Source organism: Oryza glaberrima, chromosome 2 (genome assembly GCF_000147395.1).
Source record: "Oryza glaberrima chromosome 2, OglaRS2, whole genome shotgun sequence".
NCBI lineage: Eukaryota > Viridiplantae > Streptophyta > Magnoliopsida > Poales > Poaceae > Oryza > Oryza glaberrima.
The window spans coordinates 13274400-13291980 of record NC_068327.1 but is presented as its reverse complement, the minus strand read 5'-3'; positions in this window follow the sequence as shown (position 1 = coordinate 13291980).

The following is a 17581-nucleotide window of genomic DNA, read 5'->3' as shown; positions in this document are numbered from 1 at the left end:
AAAATCATGTTTTGGTGCTTTTCAAACTTTTTCATTCCGGTCCAAAACATCGCACCCGTTTGGGCAAAAATATTCCAATATTGGCATTAGTTGAGAAATATTCGCCACGCGAATCACGAAGCGAGTTTTTGCCACGAACGCACCCAACACTCTCCAATATGTCCAAAAATCATGTTTTGGTGCTTTTGGAACTTTTTCATTCCAGTCAAAAACATCGCACCCGTGTGGGCCAATATTAGCATTAATTGAAAAAAGTTCGCCACGTGAATCACGAAGTGAGTTTTTGCCACGAACGCACCCAATACACTCCAATATATCCAAAAATCATGTTTTGGTGCTTTTTGAACATTTTCATTCCGGTCAAAAACATCGCAACCGTTTGGGCAAAAATATGCCAATATTGGCATTAGTTGAGAAATATTCGCTGCGCGAATCACGAAGTGAGTTTTTGCCACGAACGCAACCAATATACTCCAATATGTCCAAAAATCATGTTCTTTTTGAACTTTTCCATTCCGGTCAAAAACATCGCACTCGTGTCGGCCAAAATATGCCAAATTAGCATTAAATGACAAAAGGTCGCCGCGCGAATCACGAAGTGAGTTTTTGCCACGAACGCACCCAATACACTCCAATATATCCAAAAATCATGTTGTGGTGCTTTTTGAACTTCTTCATTCCAGTCAACAAGATCACACCCATGTGGGCCAATATTAGCATTAATTGACAAAAGTTTGCCGCGCGAATCACGAAGTGAGTTTTTGCCACGAACGCACCCAATACACTCCAATATGTCCAAAAATCAAGTTTTGGTGCTTTTTGAACTTTTTCATTCCGGTCAAAAACATCGCACCCTTGTCAGCCAATATTGGTATTAATTGACAAAATTTCGCTGCGCGAATCATGAAGTTAGTTGTTGCGACGAACGCACCCAATACACTCCAATATGTCGAAAAATCATGTTTTGGTGCTTTTTGAACTTGTTCATTCCGGTCAAAGCATCGCACCCGTGTGGGTCAATATTAGCATTAATTGACAAAAGTTCGCAGCGCGAATCACGAAGTGAGTTTTTGCCACGAACGCACCCAATACACACCAATATATCCAAAAATCATGATTTGGTGCTTTTTGAACTTTTTCATTCCAGTCAAAAACATCGCACCCGTTTTGGCAAAAATATTCCAATATTGGCATTAGTTGAGAAATGTTCACCGCGCGAATCACGAAGTGAGTTTTTGCCACGAATGCACCCAATACACTCCAATATGTCCAAAATCATGTTTTGGTGATTTTTGAACTTTTTCATTCCGGTCAAAAACATCGCACCAGTTTGGGCAAAAATATGGCAATATTGGCATTAACTGATAATAGTTCGCCGCGAGAATCACGAACTGAGTTTTTGCCACGAACACACCCAGTATAGTACAATATGTCCAAAAATCATGTTTTGGTGCCTTTTCAACTTTTTCATTCCGGTCAAAAACATCGCACCCTTGTCGGCCAATATTGGCATCAATTGACAAATGTTTGCCGCGCGAATCACGAAGTGAGTTTTTGCTACGAACGCACCCAATACACTCCAATATGTCCAAAAATCATGTTTTGGTGCCTTTTGAACTTTTTCATTCCGGTCAAAAACTTCGCACCCGTGTCGGCCAATATTGGCATTAATTTACAAACGTTCGCCGCGCGAATCACGAGGTTAGTTTTTGCCACGAACGCATCCAATACACTCTAATATGTTCAAAAATCATGTTTTGGTGCTTTTTGAACTTTTTCATTCTGGCCAAAAACATCGCATCCGTGGGGGCCAATATATACCAATATTGGCATTAGTTGAGAAATGTTCGCTGCGCGAATCACAGAGAGAGTTTTTGCCACGAACGCACCCAACACACTCCAATATGTCCAAAAATCATGTTTTGGTGCTTTTCGAGCTTCTTAATTGTGGCCAAAAACATCGCACCCGTGTGGGCCAAAATATGCCTATATTGGCATTAATTGACAAAAGTTCGCCGCGCGAATGACGAAGTGAGTTTTTGCCACGAACGCACCAAATACACTCTAATATATCCAAAAATCTTGTTTTGGTGTTTTTTGAACTTTTTCATTCCGGCCAAAAACGTCGCACCCGTGTGGGCAAATATATGTCAATATTGGCATTAATTGAGAAATGTTCGCCGTGCGAATCACGAAGTGAGTTTTTGCCACGAACGCCCCCAATACACTCCAATATGTCCAAAAATCATGTTTTGGTGCTTTTCAAACTTTTTCATTCTGGTCAAAAACTTCGCACCCGTTTGGGCAAAAATATGGCAATATTGGCATTAACTGATAATAGTTCGCCGCGAGAATCACGAACTGAGTTTTTGCTACGAACGCACCCAATACACTCCAATATGTCCAAAAATCATGTTTTGGTGCTTTTCGAACCTTTTCATTCCGGTCAAAAACATCGCACCCGTGTCGGCCAATATTGGCACTAATTGACAAAAGTTCGCCGCTCGAACCACGAAGAGAGCTTTTACCACGAACGATCCCATAACACTCCAATATGTCCTAAAATCATGTTTTGGTGCTTTTTGAACTTTTTCATTGCGGTGAAAAACATCGCACCAGTGTGGGCCAATAATGTCATTAATTGACAATAGTTCGAGCACGAATCACGAAGTTAGTTTTTGCCACGAACGCACCCAATACACTCCAATATGTCCAAAAATCATGTTTTGGTGCTTTTCGAAATTTTTCATTCCGGTCAAAAACATCGCACCCGTGTCGGCCAATATTGGCATTAATTGACAAAAGTTCGCCGCGCAAATTACGAAGTAAGTTGTTGCCACGAACGCACCCAATACACTCCAATATGTCAAAAAATCATGTTTTGGTGCTTTGTGAACTTTTTCATTGCGGTCAAAAACATCGCACCAGTGTGGGCCAATATTGGCATTAATTGACAAAAGTTCGCCGCGCGAATCACGAAGTTAGTTTTGCCACGAACCCACCCAATACACTCCAATATGTCCAAAAATCATGTTTTGGTGCTTTGTGAACTTTTTCATTGCGGTCAAAAACATCGCACCAGTGTGGGCCAATATTGGCCTTAATTGACAAAAGTTAACTGCGCAAATTACGAAGTGTGTTTTTGCCACGAACGCACCCAATACACTCCAATATGTCCAATAATCATGTTTTGGTGCTTTTTGAACTTTTTCATTCCGGTCAAAAACATCGCACCAGTGTGGGCCAATAATGTCATTAATTGACAATAGTTCGACGCACGAATCACGAAGTTAGTTTTTGCCACGAACGCACCCAATACACTCCAATATGTACAAAAATCATGTTTTGGTGCTTTTTGAACTTTTTCATTCCGGTCAAAAACGTCGTACCCATGTCGGCCAATATTGGCATTAATTGACAAAAGTTCGCCGCGCGAATCACGAAGTGAGTTTGTGCCACGAACGCACCCAATACACTCCAATATGTCCAAAAATCATGTTTTGGTGCTTTTTGAACTTTTTCATTCCGGTCAAAAACATCGCACCCGTCTAGGCCAACATTGGCATTAATTGACAAAAGTTTGCCGCGTGTATCATGAAGTGAGTTTTTGCCACGAGCGCACCCAATACACTCCAATATGTCCTAAAATCATGTTTTGGTGCTTTTTGACCTATTTCATTCTGGTCAAAAACATCGCACCCGTGAGGGCCAATATTGGCATTAATTGACAAACTTCGTCGCACGAATCACAAAGTGAGTTTTTGCCACGAACGAACCCATTACACTCCAATATGTCCAAAAATCATGTTTTGGTGCTTTTTGAACTTTTTCATTCCGGTCAAAAACGTCGTACCCATGTCGGCCAATATTGGCATTAATTGACAAAAGTTCGCCGCGAGAATCGCGAAGTGAGATTTTGCTACGAAGAACCCAATACACTCTAATATGTCCAAATATCATGCTTTGGTGCTTTTTGAACTTTTTCATTACGGTCAAAAGCATCGCATCCGTGTGGGCCAATATTAGCATTAATTGACAAAAGTTCGCCGCGCGAATCACGAAGTGAGTTTTTGCCACGAACGCACCCAATACACTCCAATATGTCCTAAAATCATGTTTTGGTGCTTTTTGAACTATTTCATTCCGGTCAAAAACATCGCACCTGTGTGGGCCAATATTACCATTAATTGACAAAAGTTCGCCGCGCGAATCACGAAGTAAGTTTTTGCCACGAACGCACCCAATACACTCCAATATGTCCTAAAATCATGTTTTGGTGCTTTTTGAACTATTTCATTCTGGTCAAAAACATCGCACCCGTGTGGGCCAATATTGGCATTAATTGACAAAAGTTCGCCGCGCGAATCGCGAAGAGAGTTTTTGCCACGAACGAACCTAATACAGTCCAATATGTCCAAAAATCATGTTTTGGTGCTTTTGGAACTTTTTCATTCCGGTCAAAAACATCGCACCCATCTAGGCCAACATTGGCATGAATTGACAAAAGTTCGCCGCGTGTATCACGAAGTGAGTTTTTGCCAGGAACGCACCGAATACAGTCCAATATGTCCTAAAATCATGTTTTGGTGCTTTTTGAACTATTTCATTCAGGTCAAAAGCATCGCACCCGTGTGGGCCAATATTGGCATTAATTGACAAAAGTTCGCGCGTGAATCGCGAAGTGAGTTTTTGCCAGAACGAACCCAATACACTCCAATATGTCCAAGAATCATGTTTTGGTGCTTTTTGAACTTTTTCAATCCGGTCAAAAGCATCGCACCCGTGTCGGCCAATATTGGTATTAATTGACAAAAGTTCGCCGCACGAATCACGAAGTGAGTTTTTGCCACGAACGAACCCAATACACTCCAATATGTCAAAAAATCATGTTTTGGTGCTTTTTGAACTTTTTCATTCCGGTCAAATACATCGCACCAGTGTTGGCCAATATTGGCATTGATTGACAAAAAGTTCTCCGCGTGAATCACGAAGTGAGTTTTTGCCACGACCGCACCCAATACACTCCAATATGTCCAAAAATCATGTTTTGGTGCTTTTTGAACTTTTTCATTCCGGTCAAAAACATCGCACCCGTGTTAGCCAATATTGGTATTACTTTTCAAAAGTTCACCACGCGAATCACAAAGTGAGTTTTGGCGACGAACGCACCCAATACACTCCAACATGTCCAAAAATCATGTTTTGGAGCTTTTGGAACTTTTTCATTCCGGTCAAAAACATCGCACCGGTGTGGGCCAATATTGGCATTAATTGACAAAAGTTCGCCGCGCGAATCGCGAAGTGAGTTTTTGCCAGGAACGCACCGAATACAGTCCAATCTGTCCTAAAATCATGTTTTGGTGCTGTTTGAACTATTTCATTCCGGTCAAAAGCATCGCACCCGTGTGGACCAATATTGGCATTAATTGACAAAAGTTCGCCGTGCGAATAATGTTTTTGTGCTTTTCGAACTTTTTCATTCCGGTCAAATACATTGCACCCGTTGGGCAAAAATATTCCAATATTGGCATTAGTTGAGAAATATTCGCCGCGCGAATCACGAAGTGAGTTTTTGCGACGAATGCACCCAATACACTCCAATATGTCAAAAAATTATGTTTTAGTGCTTTTTGAACTTTTTCATTCCGGTCAAAAGCATCGCACCCGTGTCGACCAATATTGGCATTAATTAACAAAAGTTCGCCGCGTGTATCACGAAGTCGGTTTTTGCCACGAACTCATCCAATACACTTCAATATGTCCTAAAATCATGTTTTGGTGCTTTTTGAAGTATTTCATCCCGGTCAAAAACATCGCACCCGGGTCGGCCAATATTGGCATTAATTGACTAAAGTTCGCCGCGCGAATCACGAAGTGAGTTTTTGCCGCGAACGCACCCAATACACTCCAATATGTCCTAAAATCATGTTTTGGTGCTTTTTGAACTATTTCATTCTGGTCAAAAACATCGCACCCGTGTGGGCCAATATTGGCATTAATTGACAAAAGTTCGCCGCGCGAATCGCGAAGTGAGTTTTTGCCACGAACGAACCTAATACACTCCAATATGTCCAAAAATCATGATTTGGTGCTTTTGGAACTTTTTCATTCCGGTCAAAAACATCGCACCCGTCTGGGCTAACATTGGCATGAATTGACAAAAGTTCGCCGCGTGTATCACGAAGTGAGTTTTTGCCAGGAACGCACCCAATACAGTCCAATATGTCCTAAAATCATGTTTTGGTGCTTTTTGAACTATTTCATTCAGGTCAAAAACATCGCACCCGTGTGGGCCGATATTGGCATTAATAGACAAAAGTTCGCCGCGTGAATCGCGAAGTGAGTTTTTGCCACGAACGAACCCAATACACTCCAATATGTCCAAGAATCTTGTTTTGGTGCTTTTTGAACTTTTTCATTCCGGTCAAAAGCATCGCACCGTCTGGGCAAACATTGGCATTAATTGACAAAAGTTCGCCGCGTGTATCACGAAGTGAGTTTTTCCCACGAGCGCACCCAATACACTCCAATATATCCTAAAATAATGTTTTGGTGCTTTTTGACCTATTTCATTCCGGTCAAAAACATCGCACCCGTGTGGGCCAATATTGGCATTAGTTGACAAAAGTTTGCGCGCGAATCGCGAAGTGAGTTTTTGCAACGAACGAACCCAATACACTCCAATATGTCCAAAAATCATGTTTTAGTGCTTTTTGAACTTTTTCATTCCGGTCAAAATCATCGCACCCGTGTCAGCCAATATTGGCATTAATTAACAAAAGTTTGCCGCGTGTATCACGAAGTCAGTTTTTGCCACGAACGCACCCAATACACTCCAATATTTCCAAAAATCAAGTTTTGGTGCTTTTTGAACTTTTTCATTCCGGTCAAAAACATCGCACCCTTGTCAGCCAATATTGGTATTAATTGACAAAATTTCGCTACGCGAATCATGAAGTGAGTTGTTGCGACGAACGCACCCAATACACTCCAATATGTCCAAAAATCATGTTTTGGTGCTTTTTGAACTTTTTCATTCCGGTCAAAGCATCGCACCCGTCTGGGTCAATATTAGCATTAATTGACAAAAGTTCGCAGCGTGAATCACGAAGTGAGTTTTTGCCACGAACGCACCCAATACACTCCAATATATCCAAAACTCATGATTTGGTGCTTTTTGAACTTTTTCATTCCAGTCAAAAACACCGCACCCGTTTTGGCAAAAATATTCCAATATCGGCATTAGTTGAGAAATATTCGCCGCGCGAATCACAAAGTGAGTTTTTGCCACGAACGCACCCAATACACTCCTATATGTCCAAAAATCATGTTTTGGTGCTTTTTGATCTTTTTCATTCCGGTAAAAAACAACGCACCCGTGTGGGCCAATATTAGCATTAATTGACAAAAGTTCGCCCCGCGAATCACGAAGTGAGTTTTTCCTACAAACGCACCCATTATGTCCAAAAGTCATGTTTTGGTGCTTTTTGAACTTTTTCATTCCGGTCAAAAACATCACACCCGTGTGGGCCAATATTTGCATTAATTGACAAAAGTTCGCCGCGCGAATCATTAAGTGTGTTTTTGCGACGAACGCACCCAATACACTCCAATATGTCCAAAAATCATGTTTTGGTGCTTTTTGATCTTTTTCATTCCAGTCAAAAACATCGCACCCGTCTGCGCCAATATTAGCATTAATTGACAAAAGTTCGCAGCGCGAATCACGAACTGAGTTTTTGCCACGAACGCACCCAGTATACTACAATATGTCCAAAAATCATGTTTTGGTGCCTTTTCAACTTTTTCATTCCGGTCAAAAACATCGCACCCTTATCGGCCAATATTGGCATTAATTGACAAAAGTTCGCCGCGCGAATCACGAAGTTAGTTTTTGCCACGAACAGACCCAATACACTCCAATATGTCCAATAATCATGTTTTGGTGCTTTGTGAACTTTTTCATTGCGGTCAAAAACATCGCACCAGTGTGGGCCAATATTGGCCTTAATTGACAAAAGTTCGCCGCGCGAATCACGAAGTAAGTTTTTGCCATGAACGCACCCAATACACTCCAAGATGTCCAAAAATCATGTTTTGGTGCCTTTTTAACTTTTTCATTCCGGTCAAAAACATTGCACCCGGGCCGGCCAATATTGGCATTAATTGACAAAAGTTAACTGCGCAAATTACGAAGTGAGTTTTTGCCACGAACGCACCCAATACACTCCAATATGTTCAATAATCATGTTTTGGTGCTTTTTGAACTTTTTCATTGCGGTGAAAAACATCGCACCAGTGTGGGCCAATATTGGCATTAATTGACAATAGTTCGACGCGCGAATCACGAAGTTAGTTTTTGCCACGAACGCACCCAATACACTCCAATATGTCCAAAAATCATGTTTTGGTGCTTTTCGAACTTTTTTCATTCCGGTCAAAAACATCACACCCGTGTGGACCAAAATATGCCAAAATTAGCATTAAACGACAAAAGGTCGCCGCGCGAATCACTAAGTGAGTTTTTGCCACGAACGTACCCAATACACTCCAATATGTCTAAAAATCATGTTTTCGTGCTTTTTGAACTTTTTCATTCCGGTCAAAAACGTCGTACCCATGTCGGCCAATATTGGCATTAATTGACAAAAGTTCGCCGCGCGAATCACGAAGTGAGTTTTTGCCACGAACGCACCCAATACACTCCAATATGTCCAAAAATCATGTTTTGGTGCTTTTTGAACTTTTTCATTCCGGTCAAAAACATCGCACCCGTCTAGGACAACATTGGCATTAATTGACAAAAGTTCGCCGCGTGTATAATGAAGTGAGTTTTTGCCACGAGCGCACCCAATACACTCCAATATGTCCTAAAATCATGTTTTGGTGCTTTTTGACCTATTTCATTCCGGTCAAAAACATCACACCCGTGAGGGCCAATATTGGCATTAATTGACAAAGTTCGTCGCACGAATCACAAAGTGAGTTTTTGCCACGAACGAACCCAATAGACTCCAATATGTCCAAAAATCATGTTTTGGTGCTTTTTGAACTTTTTCATTCCGGTCAAAAACGTCGTACCCATGTCGGCCAATATTGGCATTAATTGACAAAAGTTCGCCGCGAGAATCGCGAAGTGAGATTTTGCTACGAAGAACCCAATACACTCTAATATGTCCAAAAATCATGCTTTGGTGCTTTTTGAACTTTTTCATTACGGTCAAAAGCATCGCATCCGTGTCGGCCAATATTGGCATTAATAAACAAAAGTTCGCCGCGTGTATCACAAAATCAGTTTTTGCCACGAACGCACCCAATACACTCCAATATGTCCTAAAACCATGTTTTGGTGCTTTTTGAACTATTTCATTCCGGTCAAAAACATCGCACCCGTGTGGGCCAATATTACCATTAACTGACAAAAGTTCGCCGCGCGAATCACGAAGTGAGTTTTTGCCACGAACGCACCCAATACACTCCAATATGTCCTAAAATCATGTTTTGGTGCTTTTTGAACTATTTCATTCTGGTCAAAAACATCGCACCCGTGTGGGCCATTATTGGCATTAATTGACAAAAGTTCGCCGCGCGAATCGCGAAGTGAGTTTTTGCCACGAACGAACCTAATACACTCCAATATGTCCAAAAATCATGTTTTGGTGCTTTTGGAACTTTTTCATTCCGGTCAAAAACATCGCACCCGTCTAGGCCAACATTGGCTTGAATTGACAAAAGTTCGCCGCGTGTATCACGAAGTGAGTTTTTGCCAGGAACGCACCGAATACAGTCCAATATGTCCTAAAATCATGTTTTGGTGCTTTTTGAACTATTTCATTCAGGTCAAAAGCATCGCACCCGTGTGGGCCAATATTGGCATTAATTGACAAAGTTCGCCGCGTGAATCGCGAAGTGAGTTTTTGCCACGAACGAACCCAATACACTCCAATATGTCCAAGAATCATGTTTTGGTGCTTTTTGAACGTTTTCATTCCGATCAAAAGCATCGCACCTGTGTCGGCCAATATTGGCATTAATTGACAAAAGTTCGCCGCGCGAATCACGAAGTGAGTTTTTGCCACGAACGAACCCAATACCCTCCAATATGTCAAAAAATTATGTTTTAGTGCTTTTTGAACTTTTTCATTCCGGTCAAAAGCATCGCACCCGTGTCGGCCAATATTGGCATTAATTAACAAAAGTTCGCCGCGTGTATCACGAAGTCGGTTTTTGCCACGAACGCATCCAATACACTTGAATATGTCCTAAAATCATGTTTTGGTGCTTTTTGAAGTATTTCATCCCGGTCAAAAACATCGCACCCGTGTCGGCCAATATTGGCATTAATTGACAAAAGTTCGCCGCGCGAATGACGAAGTGAGTTTTTGCCACGAACGCACCCAATACACTCCAATATGTCCAAAAATCATGTTTTGGTGCTTTTTGAACTTTTTCATTCTGGTCAAATACATCGCACCAGTGTTGGCCAATATTGGCATTAATTGACAAAAGTTCGCCGCGCGAATCACGAAGTGAGTTTTTGCCGCGAACGCACCCAATACACTCCAATATGTCCTAAAATCATGTTTTGGTGCTTTTTGAACTATTTCATTCTGGTCAAAAACATCGCACCCGTGTGGGCCAATATTGGCATTAATTGACCAAAGTTCGCCGCGCGAATCACGAAGTGAGTTTTTGCCACGAGCGCACCCAATACTCTCCAATATGTCCAATAATCATTTTTTGGTTCTTTTTGAACTTTTTCATTCCGGTCAAAAACATCGCACCCACGTGTGTGTTAACGACAAAATTTGGTAATCTAAGTATTGGAGATGAAGAGGAAATCGAAACGGAGTTCGAGATGGAGATCGTTCCGGAAACAGAGTAAGGATCGGCTGGAGTCCGAATCGGCTGCGATCAATATTGGCAGAGTCCGAGTTGGACGGGTTTAGCCGATTGTGCCGAATCCGACAATATGACACGGCATACATTGTCGGGTTGGGTTTATGTACTTCATGAGGATTGCCACGCATGGATAGAGTCCTAAGAAGGCAATTGTATCTTTTAATTAGGATATTTCATGTAATTTTCTTGGAGATATGTTTGGGGAAAAGTCTGCAGCAAAGACTTATGGTATCTTAGAGTTTGTTAGAGATAAGAGTCGTGTCCGATATGGACATATTTTGTAATCTCGGGTATAAATAGATCCCGAGCCCGATGTAATAAAGCTAACACACGTTCAATACAATCTCGACGCATCGCCACCCTTTTCCTTTCGTTTTGTTTCGACGAGTTCTTGCTTTCGGGTTGAGCTGCATCGGTTTCAATCTTCAACTAGAGGTAAAACTTGTTATGGCGGCTTGCGTTCTCGGGATTAGTGCTTCCATCGTTATGATACTCTAATCTTGTTTATGTAATTCGTTGAGTTATCATATATCTTATATAATCTCTGGCAATATCGCTATCTAACCTCTAATCGGCTAACATCCGTTACTAGAAGGCAGCCGATTAGGTTAAGTATCGACATTGACTTAGATTATATAGGATATCTACCACTCTATGAAACACCCAACGGCTTGATTGTCTAGATGTTGTCCTTCTTTTCATACTTATAGCTGCATCAGTTAGGTTTGATCTTATGAGTCGTGATTAGAATCTCAATCTCTAGCCTGCTTTTGGTTGCCGATTAGAGTAGCATCGGGGTTTCAGCCGATCTTACCTGATTTAACTATATTTATCTTATATGCTTGATTGACATGTTAAATCTGCCCTTTATGTTAAGATCTTGTTGCATTTAAGTATATTAAGCCTTTCTGTTTGGTATATTCTACTTGCTTTGATATCTTAATATAGAGTGGTATCGGAGTATTAGCCGATACATGCTAGATCTATCTGATCGGCTATGCTATGAACATATATAATCTTGTTAATATATATTTTGATCCAAGTGATTTATACTGTCTCGGCATGGCGACCGATCTATCCCAATCACTTGATGTAAGTATATATCGACATAAGGATTATATATTGTTAATATCTATAGCCGATCGAGTAGATTTAGTTATTTCTTACTTATTCATGACTGCCAATCGATTCACGTATGACATCGGCTCAGAGATAAATGATATGTCATCGGCAACTAGCCGATCAGCTATCGTTTATGGATTTAACCGCGGTTTCTTTGTCTTTGTTTCTTGTCGATTGTAGGATCAAATCAACTGGCACGCTCATACACCTAAAGGTAAGTTTTGGACCTGCACTGGAGTTAAGCAGATCTCCCAGGCCTCGTGTTTTTACATCAACACGCTTTTGGCACGCCCTGTGGGACCGATTAGAAGTCAGAATCGCAATAATATTTCCTCATGGCTGAAAAATTGCCACCGTTGCCATCTTCGGCTGGCAAAGAGCTCCCTTCCAAGACTAATAATCTAAAGTCTGGTGCGATTGAAGTTAATGAGGGAAACATTGTTCCCATCACTGTAGACAAGCTAACACCTGAGCAAAAGAAGGAGCTCGATCTGATGATGCAGCAAACACAACACCAGTTCTTGAACTCATTTATGGAGACCCGTAAATGAACAATTGTTCAAAGGTACAAGATGAAATTAGTTGCTGATGTTCCTGGGACAAGTTCTTCCAAGGATGGAGAAGTACAACAAATCCCAGCTGGCACAGCTGAATCAGGTGGTAAAGGTGCTGCAGATGGCTCAGGAGATAAAGGTGATGGTTCTCAGGGGGTGCAAGGTGAGGATCTCAGCCCAGATGGTAATACAGCACAGCTACAGTTTAATAACTTCCAAGATCGGATTGGCTATGCCGTGCAACATGCTTTGATTAATCAATCTGGGGGGTTAGTTAATACCTTGTCAAACATGGTGAAGTCAATGGTTGATGGTTCAATAGCTGAGTATCAGGCTACGGGACCAGTTTATTTACCAGGGGGTGTTTTCCCAAACTATCGGCCCTTGATCACCAATAATCAGCCGACTGCTCAGCCGATTGCTCCCAATGCACCACCAGCTCAGCCAACAGCGCCAGTATCGACTCCTGCACCTGCTGCACCATCATCAGCATCAAGGCAACTGATCAATCCTTGGTTGTTGACTAGAGAACAACCACAACATGCTGGTCAAAATGTGAATCGGCTGACTCAGGAACAGGTTGCTGCTATGTTTCTGCCATCTCAGCCTACTGTTGACCCAGTCCAGCAACAGCCGATTCAGCTCACGCCACCAAGGCAGCAGATTACTCAGACGATTCAGCAGCAAGGTTTGCTAAATGCATCGGCTGGGTTAAGGACGCCTGATAACCAACCAAGGCAGCACGTTGCAAATCAAGTTGTCCCAGAGCATTTGGTTCATAATGTGCAACCAGATCAATCGGTGATACCTCAAGTTATTCCTAAACATTTGGTACGCAACATACAGCCAAACTTTCAGAATTGTCAAAGGGCAATTTGAATTACCAATATCAGCCTCTATCGCCACAGGTTCAGTATCAGCAAGGAAGATCGGCTCAGCCTCAGTTTGCTCCTCAATACAATCAGTTCGAGCCCATTCCACAAAAAGCGCAGGGGGCGCCTCACCAAAGACCATGGGCTGATATGATTGTAGATGTGATGAGAGAGCAGTTCGGGCTCAAGCCAAAGGACATAGGAAACTTGTATCGGCATCCGTACCCTGAGTGGTTCGAGAGGGTTCAATTGCCTAACCGATACAAAGTTCCAGATTTTTCAAAATTCTCAGGGCAAGACAGTGTCTCAACCTATGAACATGTCAGCCGATTCTTAGCTCAGTGTGGTGAAGCATCGGCTATCGACGCCTTGGGGGTTAGGTTGTTTCCTTTGTCTTTATGTGGATCGGCTTTTACTTGGTTTTCTTCTTTGCCATATGGATCAATCAACATTTGGGCCAATTTGGAGAAGCAATTCCATAGTTACTTCTATAGCGGAGTTCATGAGATGAAATTGTCTGATTTAACAGCAATTAGGCAAAGGCATGATGAACCTGTGCAAGATTACATTCAGAGATTCAGGGAGATGAGGAATAAGTGCTACAGTTTGAGTTTGACTGATGCCCAGTTAGCCGATTTGGCTTTTCAGGGTCTGATAGCTCCAATCAAGGAGAAATTCGCATCCCAAGAGTTTGACAGTTTGTCACATCTTGCACAGAAAGTAACCTTACATGAACAGAGGTTTGCAGAAGCCAAGAAGAGCTTCAAAAAGATCAATTACGTCTGTCCTTACATGTATGGATCTGATGACGATGATGATGATTCTGAAGTAGTAGCAGCCGAGTGGGTTAGGAGTAAGAAAGTTATACCATGCCAATGGGTGAGAAGTTCTGGAAAAGAAAAGAGGTATGACTTTGACATTACCAAGGCTGATAAGATCTTTGATCTGTTACTTCGGGAAAAGCAGATCCAACTTATTGCCGGTCATACAATCCCATCGGCTGAGGAATTGGGCAAGAGAAGGTATTGCAAGTGGCACAACTCTGGGCCTCATTCTACTAATGATTGCAAAGTCTTCAGACAGCAGATCCAGGCGGCTATTGAGGGAGGGAAAATAAAGTTTGATGACTCCAAGAAGCCGATGAAGGTTGATGGCGATCCTTTTCCTGTCAATATGGTGCATACAGCTAGCCGAACAGCCGATGAAGGAAAGACTCGAGGTTTTCAAGTGAATTCGGCTAAAATTATTAACAAGTACCAGAGGAAGTATGATAAGCAGGAGGAGAGGAATTATGAAGGAGATGATGGTGGTTTTGACCCTCATTGGGGCTGCGAGTTTTTCAGATTTTGCTGGAATGAAGGTATGAGGCTGCCATCTATCTAGGATTGCTCTGGGTGCAGTAACGTTGCAGAAAGTTCGAGCCAATCTTATAATAAAAATAATCGGCTGAGGCAAACAAGGGTTCCTGTTCATCAAAAATTGGGCCCGGTGAAACAAGATCATGACCAAGAGGACGACAAGGACAGAAAAACTCAATGGTGTCCTTCTGGTATTTTTACGAAGAATCAGAAGAGAAGGGTTCAAAGGTTGAGGAACAGGGAATGCTTTCAAGAGGTTGAGCAAGAAATCAACCATCGGCTGAAGAAGGCAAAGCCAAGGCAGGAGTGGCGTGTTAAGAACCTAGCTGCTGTAGCCGATGAACCCGAAGCTGATGAAGCAAAAAGATTGGCTAAGGGGAAAAGTGTTGTAACTGCATCGGTTAACATGGCCTTCGCGTTGCCTGCAGAATTTGGAGCCAAACAGGCCGATGTTGATGAAGTTGAGGAAGCATTGGCTAGGTTGGTTTTGTCACCAGAACAAGCGGTTTTTGAGAAGCCAGAGGGGACAGAGAATCGGCATCTTAAACCATTGTATGTAAATGGATATGTCAATGGGAAGCCGATGTCCAAGATGATGGTTGATGATGGGGCTGCTGTGAATTTGATGCCATATGCTACATTTAGGAAGCTGGGCAGAAATACTGAAGACCTCATTAAGACAAACATGGTTCTCAAAGATTTCGGTGGCAATCCATCAGAAACCAAAGGGGTTTTAAATGTGGAGCTGATAGTCGGCAGTAAAACCATCCCTACAACATTTTTTTGTCATCGATGGGAAGGGTTCCTACAGCTTGTTGCTTGGAAGGGATTGGATTCATGCTAATTGTTGTATTCCTTCAACCATGCATCAATGCTTGATTCAATGGCAAGGCAACAAGATTGAAATCGTGCCAGCCGACAGGTCAGTTAACATTGTCTGTGCCGATTTAGCTCTTTGGGAGATGGACGGCATTGATTGCTTGTCTGGAAAAGTTTGGGAAGGAGATTTTCTAAAAGTGTCCGATTGTGATATACAGCCAATTGAAGATGGAGAGCCCAAGTTATTATTTTGAGGGTGTTGTGGAGGGTTCAAATGTCTACACCAAGGACACAATAGATGATCTCGATGACAAGCAGGGGCAAGGTTTCATGTCGACCGATGATTTGGAAGAAATTTATATAGGTCCAGGTGATCGACCAAGGCCGACATTTATCAGTAAGAATTTGTCTCCAGAATTTAGGACCAAGTTGATAGTGCTTTTAAAGGAATTCAGAGATTGCTTTGCTTGGGAGTATTATGAGATGCCAGGACTCAGCCGATCAATTGTTGAACATCGGCTACCTATCAAACCGGAGGTTAGACCGCACCAGCAGCCCCCGAGAGGATGCAAAGCCGATATGCTCGAGCCTGTTAAAGCTGAAATTAAACGTTTGTATGATGCTGGTTTTATTCGTCCTTGTCGATATGCCGAGTGGGTTTCCAGCATAGTTCTAGTTATCAAGAAGAATGGCAAAGTCAGGGTGTGCATTGATTTCTGAGACTTAAACAAAGCTACCCCAAAGGATGAATATCCAATGCCAAGAGCCGATCAACTGGTTGATACTGCTTCAGGGCACAAGATTTTGAGTTTTATGGATGGTAATGCAGGGTACAATCAGATCTTTATGGCTGAAGAAGATATCCATAAGACGGCTTTTCAGTGTCATGGTGCAATCGGCTTATTTGAGTGGGTTGTGATGACGTTCGGCCTGAAAAGTGCTGGAGCTACATATCAACGGGCTATGAATTACATATACCATGACTTAATCGGCTGGTTGGTTGAGGTCTATATTGGTGATGTGGTTGTTAAATCCAAGGAAATAGAGGACCACATAGCTGATTTGAGGAAGGTTTTTGAGAGGACTAGGAAGTATGGCCTAAAGATGAATCCGACAAAGTGTGCTTTTGGCGTATCGGCTGGCCAATTTTTGGTATTTCTTGTTCATAAGAGGGGGATTGAAATAACTCAGAGAAGTGTTAATGCGATCAAGAAAATTCAACCTCTAGAAAACAAGACGGAATTGCAGGAGATGATCGGCAAGATAAATTTTGTTAGAAGGTTTATCTCTAATTTGTCTGGAAGATTAGAGCCTTTTACGCCATTGTTGAGGTTGAAAGCCAATCAAAAGTTTACTTGGGGGGCAGAGCAGCAGAAGGCTTTGGATAGTATTAAAGAGTATCTCAGCTCTCCTCCAGTTTTGATTCCTCCACAGAAGGGGATACCTTTTAGATTATATCTATCAGCCGGTGAGAAGTCAATCGGCTCGGTTTTGATTCAAGAGCTTGAAGGAAAAGAAAGAGTTGTGTTTTATTTAAGCCGTCAGCTCTTGGATGCAGAAACAAGATATTCTCCGGTGGAGAAGTTGTGTTTGTCCTTGTATTTTTCCTATACAAGGTTAAGGCATTATCTATTGTCCAATGAATGCACTGTAATATGCAAGGCCGATGTGGTCAAGTACATGTTATCGGCTCCGATTTTGAAAGGAAGAATTGGAAAGTGGATATTCTCCTTAACGGAATTTGATCTTCGGTATGAGTCGCCGAAGGCAATCAAAGGGCAAACTATAGCCGATTTTATTGTTGATCATCGTGATAATTCAATCGGCTCGGTTGATATTGTGCCCTGGACTTTGTTTTTCGATGGATCGGTGTGCACTCATGGTTGTGGTATCGGCTTGATTATAATTTTCCCTCGGGGGGCAAGTTTTGAGTTTGCTTACACTATTAAACCTT